The sequence below is a fragment of the Hipposideros armiger genome, unplaced genomic scaffold, assembly GCF_001890085.2.
Source record: "Hipposideros armiger isolate ML-2016 unplaced genomic scaffold, ASM189008v1 scaffold_118, whole genome shotgun sequence".
In the NCBI taxonomy this organism is placed as follows: Eukaryota; Metazoa; Chordata; class Mammalia; order Chiroptera; family Hipposideridae; genus Hipposideros; species Hipposideros armiger.
The window spans coordinates 2,996,380-3,012,982 of NW_017731468.1; the positions used below are offsets into that span (position 1 = coordinate 2,996,380).

At 36.6% G+C, this 16,603-nt stretch overlaps 1 long non-coding RNA gene across 1 annotated transcript in view; it reads right to left on the minus strand.

Annotated features, from left to right (window-relative positions):
- Nucleotides 1-5,261: 5,261 nt before the first annotated feature.
- LOC109385545 (uncharacterized) overlaps nt 5,262-16,603 on the minus strand; it is a 41,773-nt gene continuing 30,431 nt past the window's right edge. Inside the window, exons 2-3 of the long non-coding RNA XR_002124646.1 lie at nt 8,803-8,894; nt 5,262-6,232 (exon numbers count right to left, since the gene is read on the minus strand). This is a non-coding gene — a long non-coding RNA (uncharacterized LOC109385545). The remainder of the gene's footprint in view (nt 6,233-8,802; nt 8,895-16,603) is intronic.

The following is a 16,603-nucleotide window of genomic DNA, read 5'->3' on the forward strand; positions in this document are numbered from 1 at the left end:
AGTGGTTGCATATTTAGATACAGGAGCACTAATGGGAATTTACTTTCTTTTCTAGAGAATGGGGGGAAATGTATCAAAAGAGATGGAAATTTTGAGTTAATGGGTTTAGGAGATGAGATAGTGTGGCTAAACAAGAGTACATAATGCCCAATAGATGTTTATTACAGAATGAATGAGCCTGTCCGAGTCCTGGGGGAGAGTTTATGATCCCCAGGCGAGGCTTGAAGTGTGTCAGCAGGATGGACAGATTGGAGATGAGACTGCAAAAGGGGGCGGGCTACAACGACGAACTGCTTGTGGGAAAGTATGCTTTGTAAATCTGCTTTCCAGGCCAACTTCAGATATGTCTTTACATCACCTGTCTACTTGCTGTACCAACTCGTTTCATTTCTTTTTCAATTCCAAAAGCAACTTTGATTGTTCGCTACATGTCATGCACACTTCTAGGTGCTGGGGCCTATAAAGACAAAGTGACACACTCTTTCCCTTCTCAGAGGTTTACATCTAATGGAAGACACAGAGCCATAAACCAGCACGTGTAAACCTATATGACAGGGGCTAAAAGAGCCGTTCAGGGTGCTCTGGAGGAAAGTCCATCTTTATCATGAAGTGGTCAGAAGGGTCCTTTTTAAGAACTTGGTCTTGAAGAGTGAGAATTATATGAGTAGAGGGGGAAAAATAAGGTTTAAAGTAGAGAGAATAACACCTGTGAAATCCTTGCAGACAGTCCAATTGTTGATATGACCAGAGCGGGAGTGCTGGTGGGCAGGGATGGAAGATGAGCCAAAAGAAGTAGGCAGGTGCCAATTCATGCAGTACCTGGGACACCAAGCTGTGGAATTTGAGAGGAGCCACAAAGCTCTGGGGAGCCCCTGAAAGATTTCAACCAGTGGAGTAAGAAAACCAGATTCACGCTTAGCAGAGATCATACTGGATGCAACGTGAAGAGATGGGAGGAACTCCAGGAAAGAGGCACAGGGATGAGTTGGAAAGCTTGTTTCCAGACCTGGGTGACGGTGCAAACAGTGGTGATAATTCCTGACACAGGGAACGTGGGAGGAGAAGCAGGCTGGCTTAGAGATAATAAGACATTCTGAACCTAATTATTTTCCCGTGAGTTCTCAGTATCCCTCCTTTAACATGTTAAGAAGAAGGGAAAATATATACAAGTGATAAAGAGTGGATATGATAATGCTTGTGTTTATATTCTGTTTCTGAACAGAGCATAGGCTTCCAGGGAACTATGTTTATTGGAAATACACAGAAACAGGAGAGATGAAAACTAAGCTTTAACCCCTAGGGGTAATGGTAGTGACAGCCACCCATTCTCACCCCTTTCCTATAGTCTCCACTCCTCAAGATTTCAAATGATAGAAAAGCACTTCTTCACAGTCACTCCATGGTGATCTTTGAGGGGGAAATATCTAAGTCTCTGTCAGGGTTGAATGAGCTCATGGAGAATATCGTTTTTACTGTGGTACACTTGCCTTTTGCCAAGTCGTGTCTGTTATGCCAAAACTCTCATTAGTAGATGACACACACGGGGGAAAAGCAACTCATCCACCACTTCGAAATGGATTTCTTATCTGCTTCACTGCAGATAAGGAACATTATTGATCTTATTAAGGTAGTTCAATTAGCAGAGCAAACAGATTCCTAGACTGGAGAAGAGGCTAAATGACTTTTGTCCTTGACCTAGAGAAATTACCTAGGCAACCAGTACTTAAAGTTTTTCTGTCTCCTAAATGAGCCTGGTCACTGATGCACTATCTAAGTGAGTGGGTCTGATACGGTTTGCAAACCACTGCTCCAAATATGAAGATTGTAGGCAGTTTTTGTAAACAGATAAATTTCATTTGCTTCCCCTACCCCCAAATAGGGTAAGCAGAGACTTTGAAAAACATTGTGAGATTGAAGCAAAATGTACAATATCTCAGCACATGAATGTTAGTAATTTGAGGAAACTATACATTGTCATAATAAATAATGCTTGATGACAAAAATATTTGGTTATTTTACAGCATTGCTCAAATGGGGAAATGGCATTTATTATAACACTTTCTGTTTACTCTTCTGCAGCAAGCAGGCTTGCCTGCCTGCACACATAAAAAGCCAACTCTATAATTTAAGGAGAAAATAAAAATGGTGGAAGGTCATGGGAGTGACTCATGGGAATGAAGGGTAAGATGATAAGGAAGCTAGCTGGAGAGAGACAGGGAAAACTTAACTCTGGGGACCTGGGTAGTTGGATCCGACATGTCTTTTCTAGGGGGGCAGCTGAGAAAAATGAGTTCCTTATCAAGACGAGTGACAGCTTTTATAAATGATGTTCAGGGAGGAATGAGCCTGCATGAAAAAGAGTGATGTTTACGAAGAGGGAAACATGTCCTTTAGAACTCTTGAAGCAAAGTCAATCAACATGCATATACTTTAGCTAGTGTTGACCCCTTGATGAATTATACCACTTTAAAACTGGAAACAGCCCAGCGAATTTTCTATCTACAGAACATACCTTAAAGGAAGACAGCATGAAGAATAACAATAATTTTTAAACCTGACTGTTCTACCTTGATATTCATCAAAGTAATGCAAAAGTGTGGGTTAAGTTGTGCAATGGTAAACTTAATGAGGCTGGCAAGTCACAAGACATCATTGTGGGGGGCAGGGTGGAGGAAGAAGAAGGAAACCTACCTTTTAATTGGAAAAATAAAACTTGATTTGGGCAGAATTTATGATGAACTCAAAACTAGATCCTTTCAATGTGTGTCAAATGTTCTTAAAATAAATACCTTTTACAGGACATGATGATGCACAGCCCCAGCTAGTGGATAATTTTACTTAACTGCTATTTAGTTCAACAAAAATTTCAGACAATTAATTGAAGTGATGCTTTAGTGTTCATTGTCACGGAATTAAATCCATAAGTCTTGATGTTGCAATAATAGTTTATAAGAGCGATTGCATGAAATGAAGTATGTCATTTTCCTAACATCACAATAGGGAAGGAGAGTTTTCATTTTGAGACCGTCTGCTCAATCTCTCACTTATTATCTATGTAGTTTAGGCAAGCATTTTAAACTTTTTAATTTGCAATCTCATACAAAAGGAGGCTAGTAATGAATTACCAGCCCTGCCTATCTCACAGGATTGTGAGGTACACCAAGCAAAATGATTGGTGGTAACATCACTTTGCAAACTCTACTGTACCCTATACAAACATCTAAGGATTAATTATATTTAGGTTGACATACTATTTAACAATAAACTTCAGGAAAAAAATTATGATGCTTTGGATTTCTTGACCAGGGCCCATAAAAGTAGTATTAATAGAACGTAACATTCATCACAACCATTTGGAAAAATATTTCGCAAACCAAAACAACTTTTGTAAAGAGTTAATGTCAATGTGCTAAGTTTATATTGTAACCCTTAAAGGAAGTAATTTACATCTGTAATGTATCTATCTCCATAAACGATTTCTTTTTTAAGACCATGTGAAGTAGCACTAAAAAACTAAATAAATAAAACTGTAGTTGTGCCACCAACTTTGACACGACGGAGCATGAGCCTAATTAACAATGCACACAAATATGATCTCCCGGTGTTGGAGAGTGAGCTCAATGCTTAACTGTTCTGAAAATGATAGGATATGTTTCCTTTAGGCTACATCACTGCAAATTTTTTTTAAATTGCCCTTTAATAGAAATCATACTGTATTTTTAGTCTAGAGAAAACAGTATCTGTGGGAACCACCTCTCCCACCCATGTCTTGGCAGTGGAAACTAGTGTCTCAGATCAAGACTGTTTACTGATCCCCATGGCAACAGTGTGCTTTATCTTGCATAACTCCTAATATCATAAGGACCCAGTGGTTCTTTAGTATAGTATCTCAACCCTAAAGCAACAGTCTTGACGGAAACTAGAAATACTTTTAAATAGAACCTTTTTTAAATAAAACATTGCTATAATACTAGAAAGTCTTTAGTAACCTCTTCACCAGATTTTCATTTTGGAATAAACCTCTGCCGTTTCTGAGTAAAGACAGTGGACCTTTCGAAGAAGTCACTGAGTTAAGGTTGTGCCATTGGTTACGTGGCGGAATAATGAAGTGGGGTGTAGCCCATATTGGGACTGAGACTTTGAATGCTTTCCCCACACTTGTAGCAACACTCAATGGGGACACTACCCAGGCGCATGGATTGCCCAGGCTTAGGGACCATTATTCTTTGTTTTTCCAGGTTTGTGACAAGAAATTAAATCTCTGAACGTTTCCACAGTGAGCCTTAGTCCCTTTCCAGGATGCTCCATGTGTGAAAGCACGCTGGCTAAGGTTCCAAATAACAACACAGAACGACTGGGTTATACCCAGAAATCACACTGGAGTCCTTAGAAGGAAAATGCTGTATGAATACCAAGCTACGGTATTATGATTTTATCTCATGGTCAGGCCTGACACTTTGCAAACCTACAGGATTACACACACCTTTTAATAAAGTTAGTATTTCACAGAACACACTTCATACGACTACATTATAATTTTTGCTTGAGGGTGTAGATGGTGGTATAGATGTTCTACTTCTTTTGAAAGCTTCCCCTCCAATGTTTCAAATTTCAGCAGGTGAAATTGAAATACTTTTTATGCTTCAGAGCCAATCCCTTGTATGATTTCAAATGATTGTTAAATCAGTGTTGAGTAAGCTGCAACTGGCAGTGTCATTCACTGATTATTTTTCAGTAGATATTTAACATGCCTATGCCTGTTAACACCCCCTTTTGGTCATGAAAGCATTGGAAGCCAACTCTTTCTCTCGGTTCTCTCTTGAAGGCCTGCTGTTCTTTCTCATTTTTCAAATGCTTCAGGAACAAATAAAATAACTTGGCACTGTCGTTAGTAGGGGTGTTTCAATACTCCGGACCCACTGATTGTGCTCTAAATATTGTAATTTGCCTCTGCCCTTTGCATTATAAATGCAACTGGATGAAAAAGAGTGTTGTACCTCTAAGCATAGTCAGGAGAGTTCCAGAAACTGTAGAGGCCGCCCAGGCTCCAGCTTGCCTCCCAATGTTCTAAAATGAGTGCCTTTTTTTTTTTTTTAACTGAAATTGTCTAGTGCGGGTGCTAGTTGGGAAGGACTAAGTGAAGCAAACAAATTTAGATCTTATTGAGGTCAGAAACTTCATCTTATTCATGTTTGTAGTCCATGTGGTAAGTGACATCAGTGTCTTACACAGCTATATGAACAAAAAAAGACAAAGAAATATAAAGAGGAAGAAGGCTTTTATTTTTAAAAATATATATTGATAAGGAAATCCTAAACAAAGCACAAAGCATAGGTTTGGGGAATATTGCTTATATAGTCATGTGTCTGTCTTTATGTGTCTGTGATAGGTGTGTGTGTGTGTGATACAGGAAATATGGCTATAAAATAATGAGGCTTCCAAAGCACATATTTTGGATAATATAATTGTGTTGCAGTGAAGTTCAATTAAATATGTCATGATAAAGTACTTTGCAAACTCCTAAGGCGATAGCCAAATATAAAATGTTGCAATTATACATTGTTCAACAATACTTACCGAGCAGCTTCTATGATCTATATCAATAAAATAATAACATTGGTAGGGACCAGGAAGAATGAAATGACTTTGTCCATAACTATACAACCATAGAAAAGGGAGAACAACGAATATAGAAATTGGTGGCAGACTGTAGAGGCAATGTATACTAAAGGCCATTTAATGATGAGGCATTCTTATTTAACAGGCAATTTGGCTTTGAAATAATATTGTTTGTTTTTTTCTGAAAGAACCATTTTTTTGTTGTAATTTCAAATCATGACAGCTCAGAAGCTGTCATTAAAACAGGAATGAATTGAAGAACTGTTTTCCTTCTCCACAGATAGTATTGCAGTCTATGGGTGCAGTGTGAATGCGGCAGTAGAAAGAGTCATGAAACAAGACAAGTTCTCAATAACTTCATGCCTGATGTCACTACTGATTGTGTTGGCACTTTTTCTCAGCTACAGTCACTCAGTCTCACAGTTGGCCTATGCTTCTCATTCAAAATAAACCTTCAGTTCTTGATTGTTCCGTATCAGGTTGCTGCCATGTCCAGCTATTTCTTGATCCGAACATGTTGCTTTAAGATTTGCTTCTCTACACCCTGGCAGCAAATTCACAGGCACAAAAATACTTTGACATATCTTCTTATGCTTACCAGTGCTATCTGAGCCTGTAACAAATTAAAAACAAATCACAATGACTAATGTTATTGAACAGGGGTAGTTTCCACTTACCTATATCTGTGGATAAGAAATTTGGTCAGCTTTGAGGACCAGAGATTCTCCATTGTGGTTAAAATTGTACATGCAAGATGAAAACACTGAAGAAAAGCAGAGTGACTTACTGAACTTATTTCCTTCAGAAAGAAATCTCATTAGCATACCTTGTAAATAGTTCTAAACTATCTTAAATAAGATAAGCTCTGGTTTGGAACAATATAGATCTTCTTGTAATGTCTGTGCATTTTTCTAACCACTTGCTGTGTCCCTTTCCTGTGTTGATGAACGGCTTAGAGGATCTATATAACAATTTATGGGCTTAGATGGCTGTAAAGGGTCTCCAGACATGGTTAGTTCCTAAGAAAATGTTTAGTAACAAGTAATGTTTACAAAGCCTCTTGATTTTCCTTTGGTACCAATGGCCAGGTGTGTTTGGATAAATGCTTCCTTGACTTTACAGCTTCACCATCGCCACTCAATTCTCCCAAGTTAGTCCCAGCCTTTCAGGCTCCAGCAAGCTTAACAGGATACCTCCTCATCCATCAGTGCCTGTAAGTCCATCCCTCCTCCTGCCAGAAAAAAAACGTTTTTCTGGGGCCCAACTAGGGTATATAGAGTGAAGGGTACAACATTGCAACTTTCTCTTTCTACTCAGATGTTCAACAATTCCCATCAAAATACCTTAACTTTGCTTACCCTAATTTCAGCTCATCTCTTCAAACTCTGCTTACTATAACTACAAAAAAAAAATCTTCGTTGTACTTTATTTTAACATTAATATCTCTGCCTATTATATAGAGGTAAGCAGCCCTTGGACACAATAATGCAATAATGCTTAGTTACTCTGTCTACATAGGAAGCTAGAATAGACTTTAAATGATACGCTATTATAATTAGTAAAACCTTTAAAGCACTGATTTTTTTTTTGTAAGTAGCTGGTGTCAAATAATCTTAATAACAGCAAAATCTGAGTGGATTAAGGGAAATATCAATTCACAAATAATTCTTTAGAAAGTTATGTATTTAGGAATAACACACATTGTTAGGTACTATTGTATAAACAGATTAGGCTCAGTGACTGAAGACAGGAATATTCTAATCCATTTATAAAGGAGAACCACCAGAGCTTCCAGTCAAGATTGCGGAGTAGGTAAACATTGTGCTTGCCTCCTCTCATGACCATATTAAAATTATAACTGAACTACAGAACAACTATAATTGATAATCGCCTGAAATCTAGCTGAACCAAAGCCCTACAACTAAGGACAATACAGGGCAAGCCACCTTGAGATTGGTAGGAGGGTCAAAGATGTGGAAAGCGCTGGTCTCAAACTTGCGTGTGGCAGTTAGAAATTGGAGGGGTATCTCAGCAGGAGAGGTCCCACTAGGGAGCTCAGGGTCCCAGCCCCACCCCAGGATCCCCAGCATAGGGTTCCAGTGCCGAGAAGAGAAGTCAAAGGGACATGTGCATCCATATGTTTATTGTAGTATTATCTACAATAGCCAAGATATGGAGGCAGCCTAGGTGTCCATCAATGGATGAATGGATAAAGATGTGAAATGTCTATATCTATATCTATAATGAAATATTACTTAACCATAAAAAAGAATAAAGTCATACCATTTGCAACAACATAGATAGACCTAGAAGGTATTGTGGTGAGTGGAGTAAGTCAGACATAGAAAGAAAAATGCCATATGATTTCATTTATATGTGGAATCTAAAGAACAAAATAAATGGACAAACAAAACAGAAACAAACTCATAGATACAAAGAACAATTTGAGGGCTGCCAGATGGGATGGGGATGGGAGGAAGTGTAAAACAGGATAAGGGATTAAGAAGTACAATTTGGTTGTTACAAAATAGTCATGGAGATATAAAGTACAGCATAAGGAATATAGTTAATAATATTGTAATAACTATGTATGGTGTCAGATGGGCACTAGATTTATTGGGGTGATCACTTAGTAAATTATATAAATGTCTAATCACTATGTTGTATACCTGAAACTAATATAATGTTATATGTCAACTATAATTTTTTTAAAATATTGAAAAATAAATAAATATTTATATTTTTTAAAAGAGAATCATTGGTCCCACTAGAGAGCAACACTAGTTGAATATTGTTTTGTTTGTTTTGCTTTGCTTTTTAAATGAGATACAGAACTAAACTCTTGAATAATTACAAAGTACTACCCCCACAGTTCTTGCTTTCTCCTACAGGGAGGACTTTGTGTGCCATGTAAAGACAAAATATCATCAGTGGACACTTATGATGGGCTAGAGACCTTGGAACCTAGAGACCTATGAAACCAGTCCGGGCTTTCTATTCTGTTGTTCAGGGCCTCTTAAGCAGACAGTTGAACAATCTCCTTGCAATTTTAAAAAATGTATATTACTTGCAGGTCTTAGGACATGAGTTTGGAAAGAAGTGGAGGCAAGGGACTTATCATTTGCAGTGATGCAAAAGGACAAAATCAAACCCTGTGAAGAGAGAAAAATGAAATGGATTTACCTAAGATCATCTTCCTGGATGCTACAGTTAAGGTCAAATTTCAGTTAGGGTCAAATTTCCAATGGTGACTTCAAAGCACCAGATCATGTAATCTGAAATGAAAGGATATATCACACAAATAATCAAATATTTTAACAATAAAGACACCAGGTGGATGAAATATTCTTTTCATATAGGGCTATTAGAATTATTTAAGATATCTCCTGGACACAATCTGTTATGATTAAGTAGGATGGTTCCACTTTCCAATGCGCTGGGCAGAATTTAAAATGCAAGTATAAATTTTGCATATAAACATAAGCATGGCAGATCTATTTTTAAACTAGCTGAAGGCCCAATGCTTCATTCTGACTAATGATTACATCCTCCTCCTCCTCTTTCGTGTCCTCCTCCACATGCTTCATATTAGATCAATAGTTAAAGATGTCCTTTTAGAAACAAAGATGATATTAAGTATTTCCTTCCATAGGGTAGCAAATGAGAACCCATCAACCTCCTTGTATCTATAAACATCTGATTTTATAATTGTTTGAATATCCTATTATCAGCAAATCTCATCATGTTTTTTTTTAATTGAAATTAAAAAAAAAAAGCCATGATAGCAATACCCATACCAGACAAAATAGACTTTAAAACAAAGGCTATAACAAGAAACAAAGTGAGCCAGGCGAGTGGTGCATTGGTTAGGAGTTGGCTTGGGATGCTGGCTCTGAACAGCAGGGCCCTAGTTCGGATACCACATGAGGGCCAGTGACGCTGAACCCTCTGCAGCTAAGATGGTGAACAACAGCTCGACCTGGAGCTGGGCTGCCGTGAGTCGCCGGCGACAGCGTAGGCTGCAGTGGGGCTGGCCATGCAGTGGGCATGAGCTTTTGTGAGCTGCTGTGAGCCGCTTTGAGCAGCCGTCCGTCCAATGGCCGGCGAGTGACTGCCTCACCTGGGAAGAGCGCAATGATAACACCAACATGGGCCAGTGAAATGATGTCCTCCACAACTAGACTGAAGAACTAAAAGGACAGCAAGTTGTCTGTTCCCCTTCCCCAACTCCCCAACGCTGTTCCCCTCCTGAATTCCCCAATAAAATATTTTAAAAAAAGAAAAGAAAAGAAACAAAGAAGGACCTAGTAATCCTACTTCTGGGTATTTATCCAAAGAAACACAAAAAGTCAATCTTATAAAAAATTGCAGCTGATAGTGCCACAGCTCCTTCATTGAACAAAACCAAAATTCTGAGCCTGCCACGTGAGGCCCTTTGTGTTTTCACTCTCCTCTTCAATCACCCTAAATTTCAGCCAAAGTGGACCCCTCACAATTAGCCAAACATTCTGTATCATATTGCTTCTCGGCTGTTACTCAAACTCTTGTCCACCTGAAATTCCTGCCTTCTCACTTACCATTATTTAATTAGGAATTCAGGACTTAAGTACTTGTTCCTTGATCTGTGCTGTATCAATGCCTGTCTCAATTCTATCCCTGCTTCAAGATTGAATAGTTTAATTCAAAGCCATGCAATTATTCTGTGAAATCTTGCTTTATCTTTCTGATCAAGAAGAATTTATTCATCCACCCATTCAGTCATTTATTCAGTTAAATGTTATACTGAACACCTATTGTATGCTAAGTCTTAATGATACAAGTACAAATGAAATCTGCTCCCCGACTTTATGGAACTTGAGGCCTAACTGAAAAGCAAATCAATAAAATAGCAATTACCCTATAATTATAAAGTGGAATGGCAGAGTTGTACAAAGTGTGCTTCAAAAGCCTAAACCATACTGGAAGGGCCAGCATCTTCATTCCAGAGGAGAAAACATCTGGAATTCATGGAGGAAAGGCATAGAGGAAATAGCATAATGAGTGTCAAGAAAACTAAGGTTTTCTAAGTGGTCAGATTGCACATGCACTGCAAGTCATTTGTAGTGCAGTGACTTCAATGAAAAGACTTTAGTGGGTGAGTGACCAGAGATGAGATTAAGATATGGACAGGGAATAGATCTTAAAACATTCCCAAAAACTAAGTTAAGAAATTTATACTTCATCATCAATGGTTTGGGGAAGTATTGGAAAAATCTGAACAGGAAGTGGCAAAATCAGAATTTGGTTTTGAATGGCACCATCATGCACCCAAATACTTAAGCCAGAAATCCAAGAGGCAGACATGCCTCTCTCACAATCTCTCATATTTAATCTACCAAATCCCAGACTTCATTGTTAAAAATATCTGGGCTCCATCTACTTTTTCCCCCCTCTGCCACCACAATCTTAAAGCAGGACCAACCAAGATGTCTTCAAGAACTTTGGAAGAATATGTTAACTGGTCTCTTACCTACACAACAGTATGAATGATCTTCTAAAAATGTAAATCTAATCACATTGTACCTCTGCTTAAAATGTTTCATTGATGTAATCCTAAAGAAGATGATTAAAGAAGATCCTTAAAAGGAATTTATGTCTGATGTGAGACCCACAAGACTGACAGAAGTGAGCTCTCCAAAGAACTAAGGAAAAATCAGAATACATCATTAATAGAATGAAAAGGCAACCCAGGAAATGACAGAAGATATTTTACAGACCAGGGCTTATGTACAGAATAAAAATAAAATAACAATACAAAGCACAACTGGCAGCCCCTCCACAACAGAAAAAAGGGAAGAGTGACAAGTAGCAATAATCAAGTCCTGCTATTGACTGAACTTTGTGTCTTTCCAAAATCCATATGTTGAAGCCCTAATCCCCAAAGTGATGATATTTGGAGGTGAGGGACTCTTGAGAGGTAGTTAAGTTTTGATGAGATCATGACGGGGTTGGTTCCATTATAAGAGGCTGAAGAAAGGAAAGCTCCCGCCCTGTCATGTGAGGCTACAGCAAGAAGGTGACTGTCTGTAAACCAACAAGAGGGCCTTCACCAAGAACCCAACCCTACTGGCACCCTGATCTCAGATTTCCAGCTCCAGAACTCCTGAACTTCCATAAATGTTTGTTGTTTAAGTCTCCCAGTCTACAGTATTCTGTTTATCTTCATGAATGCTGATGTTTACCAGGTACATCAGAAGCAGGGGAATCCAGCTGCCTACCCTATGCTTGGATTTTTAAGACTTATATCCAAGTCAGAATATTACTAGCCATGGAATTATATTAAACTCACACAGTTTTGCCAATAGAGCTATCTATTTCCATTAAATCAACCATTTATAATACATTAATGAATACTACAGCCTTACAGGATTAGTGATCAATTTCTGCATTAGGTAAAAAAAGAGAGGTAATTATGGTCAATAGTAAAGAAACCAAAATTTACTAAGCTATAAATCTGTTTTAATAATGACAGCAGGTCCCCTCCTGTCCCCCAGATACCTTGCTTGCTACTTAAAAAAAAAAAATATATATATATATATATATATATATATATATATATATATATATATATATATATATATATATATATCCTGGCTCCCCATTGGTCCTAGTACATTTTAATCCCTTTGCCTTTTCATACACTGCCCTTTGTAATGTTGTCCAACACTTATTAAGTGTCCAGCATTGTTCATGTGTTAGATATAATACAATTTCAAATAAGACATAGTCCCAGCAGTCAAGGAATTCATGGTATAATTGAAGAATCAATGTAACACCACAAATTGTACAGAGAAGCATTAGCAGAATTCAGTTGGAATATGGATGAAGAATTCAAGGAAGGCTTCACAGTGAAAGTGGCTTTTAGTTTGATCTTGAAGGAGGAGCAGCACTTTGAAAAGAGAAGTAATTCTAGGTGAAAAGAAAAACATGTGCAATAGCTTAGTCATAGAGATTGCAATGATTGTGAGCTGAAGTGAAGAGTCCATTAAATTAGAGAATAAGTTACAGGGGCGAGAGTAATAGGAAATGTAACTGGGCAAGACATCGATGAAGACTGAAGTGTACCTTGGGATCACTGGGAAGCCACGGTTTTAACAGAATAATAAAAAGAGATTTGCTGTTGTTGACGATGGTATCTTTATAGATTTATATTTGAGGAATATAACTCCAATGGAAAACGAACCTATGTCAGAAGAGATTGGTATCGGATCAGAAGCTCTTTCAAGGGAAGAAATAATAAAAGTCATGAAAACAATGTTGTAAAGAAAGACTGCATTTAAGAGATACTTTAGGTAACCTTACAGAATTTGTGGTGACTTAAATGCAGGGTGGGTGCAGAAGGAACAAATGTCACGGAACTTTCCAGCTTGAGAGGCTGAATAGGTTGAACTGCTATATATGCAGAGGAAATCAATACAAGAAAGAGTGGTTTGAGTGGAAGAGTGAAGAAGTTCAGTTTCAGATGTGCTTTATTTGAGGTCATCGCACTATATCCAACAGGAAAGGTCAAATACAAATTGGAAATAGAGAAAGCGTGCAGAAGGAAGGGTGTCAGGAAGAGAGAGAGATACTTGAAAAGTAGTAGCTTATACATTGTAGTTGTTACCATGAAAATTGTTGAAATAACTCAGGAAGATTAGAGAAATAAATGAAAGAGAGAATAGGTGCCTGGGTTTTGTACCTGAGACCTAATTGCCCTTCAAACAAGGTATCAAAATTTAAAGTACAGGCCTATATTTTTTAGAAGAAAGCTTGGTGGGAATCTGTAATTTTGTAGAATGATTGTAATTTTTTTTTAAGATTTTCTTGGGGAATTGGGGGAGGGGGACAGACAAGTTGCTGTCCTTTTGTTCTTCAGTCTAGTTGTGGAGGAGAATGATTGTACTTTTATATAATGAGATATATCTGGCCACTTTTAACAAAAACTTTATCTAAGACGATAATCAGGAAAATTTGCAATTCTTATTGACTTAAATTCAAACTTGGATGTCAGCATTCAAAAATGGTGGATTGCAAAGAAAACTTCCATTGAAATTTTATTTGGTTTAAGGTAATTAATAAAATGTATTCCAATGGAGTTGATTCCCAAGCCCCAAGGTCTATTACATTTTAAGTCATTACCATAGGGTTGTAATGTCAATGCTACCACAATCTCTCCTAATTTATACATCATGTACAGCTAAATTCCACAACAGCTAAGTCCAGAATTTTTCATTGTTTTTTAAACTCTGGATTAAAACTCAGAACAAAACATAACAAAAAATCTAAAAAGCTTGTCAATGATTTTAATTTAAATTTATAAATAGTACATATTATGCTCAAATTTACATATCTTCTCTCTAGTGTTGCAATCTATTTTATTTGTTTGTTTTGTGTCTTTGCTTGTTTCATTTGTTTGTATTTTTCTGTTTCTTTCCTGGCAGTGTTTAGCAAACTTAATGCTAATGAAGGAATGATGCATTTGGTTACCTAGCCATAGGGCAAACACAACTGATTTTAACCATCATTGTACCTGGTAGAAGAAAAATGAATAAGCAGTTTGTAAGAAATAGTAAGTTCAGACTTCTGATTCCAGAAAGATGGAGTAGACATACTTTCTACTATTTCTCCCTCTAAGTACAACTAAAAACACAACTTTATATATAAAACAAGCATAAAGCTCTGAAATATGGCAGACCAATGAGGCATCTTATGACCCATCAACAACATAATGATGAGTTCCATGGGTTTCCTTTTGCCTCAGATATCTTCAACATGGGGCTGTGGTAAAAATAAATATAATAATAATAATATCAACAACAACAACAACAAAAATTCTAACAAAAGCCTGCTCTCTCCAGCCAAAGGACCAAGAAAGGGGCTGCACAGAAAGACAGAAAACATTTAGGTAATAACTGCTTTCTCCAACTAAACACTATAAATAGACACATGATGGTAAAAATGCTGCAAGTCAAAGACAAAGATAAATTTTGAAAGTAGCATTAAAAAAAACAAAACAATGTGACACTTACAAGGGAACTTCAGGAACATTACTTTCTGACTTCTCAGTAGAAACAATAAAGGCCAAGAAGGCAGTAGGATAACATATTCAAAGTGTTCAAAAAAAAAATAAACCTGTCAACCAAGAATCCTATAATCAGCAAAGCTATCTTTTAAAGAATAAGGCAAAATAAATACTTTTCCAGATAAACAAAAGCTGAAAGAATTTGTTGCTAGCAGACTCACCCTGTAAGAAATATTGAAAGCTCTTTGGACTGAAAGCAAGCAAACCCATGTTGTAATGTGAAGCCATGTGAACAAAGAGCACTGGTAAATGTTATTAAGTAATTATGAAAGACACTATAAATACATACTTTCTTCTCCTGTTAACTGATTCAAAGAGCAAATGTATACAATTATATATATAAAATGTTTATTAGGCCTATACATATACAAATGTAAAACGTGTAATATATTTGCCAATAATACAAAGCACAAAGGAGGCAGTGTGAGCAAAACTGTATTGGGCAAAGAAAGTGACTACAGGTGGTAAAGAAATAGTTGTAACAATGTATTATTAGTTTGGTAACATTGATACATATAACAATACTACCACAAAGAGGGAAGGGGGTAAAGCCATATAAGAGGAACATTTTTCTATATCACTGGAATTAAGCTAGTTTAAACCTGGAGCTGATCCTGATAAGTTAAGGTTGCTCTTGTAACCCTAGGGCAACCACTAAATAACAATTTGAAAATATAGTGAAAAAACATTAAAAAACTTGATATGCTACATTAGAAAATATTCACTTAATGCTAAAGAAAGCTGTAAAAGATGAATAGAGGAAGAAAAAAAGATGTGAGACATAGAAAACAAAAAGTAATGTGAAACATATAAATTCAACTGCATCAATAATAAAATTAAATGTGAGGAGGTTAAACAATCTAATTGAAAGCTAGAGATTGTCAGGCTGGATTAAAAATAAGCAAACAAAAGTAATATAATCCGAAGACATGTTTTCTGCAGAAGACACACTTTAGATTCAAAGACACAAATGGATCGAAAGTTAAAGGATAGAGAAGATAGATTATGGATTTAGCAATCACAGAAAAACTGAAGTGGCTATACTAACTTAGACAAAATAGACTTTAAAATCGAAAATGTTACTAGAAATAAAGAGGAATATATTATAATAAAAAAGAGCCAATTCATCAGAAAGCTATAACAATTATAAGCTTTAAATAGCAAACACTTAGCTAGATTGACCAAGAAAAAAAGAGAGAAGACTCAAATTGCAGGATTTAGAAATGGAAGAGTAGGTATTATTACTGACCTTACAGGGAAAAAAAAGATGAAAAGGAAAACTATGAACAATTATATGCCAACAAATTGGTAACTAAGATGAAATGACAAAGACACAAACAACTTAAACTGATTTATGAAGAAACAGACAATCTGAATAAACCTATTACAAATAAAGAGGTTGAAATAGTATTCAAAAACTACTCATAAAGAAAACAAAGGTCCAGATGGCTTCATATTTAATCTGAACATGAAATTAAGAAAACAATTCCATTCCCAAAAGCATCAAAAAGAATAACACACTTAGAAGTAAATTTAAGAAAACAAGTACAAAACTTATACTCTGAAAACTACAAAACACTGTTGAAAGAAATTAAAGAAGATCTAAAGAAATTAAAGATCTAAATAAATGGTAAGCATTCCATGTTTATGGATCAGAAAACTTGATGTTAAGAAGGCAGTGCTCCTTAAACTGATGTATGAATTCAACATAGCCCCTATCAGAAGCTCAGTTGACTTTATTATAGAAATTGACAACCTGATTCTAAAATTCATATTGAATTGAAAGGGACTCAGAATAGCCAAAATAATCCTGAAAAGAAAGAACAAAGTAGGAGGACTCACACATCAGGATTTCAAAACTACTACAAAATAATGTAATGA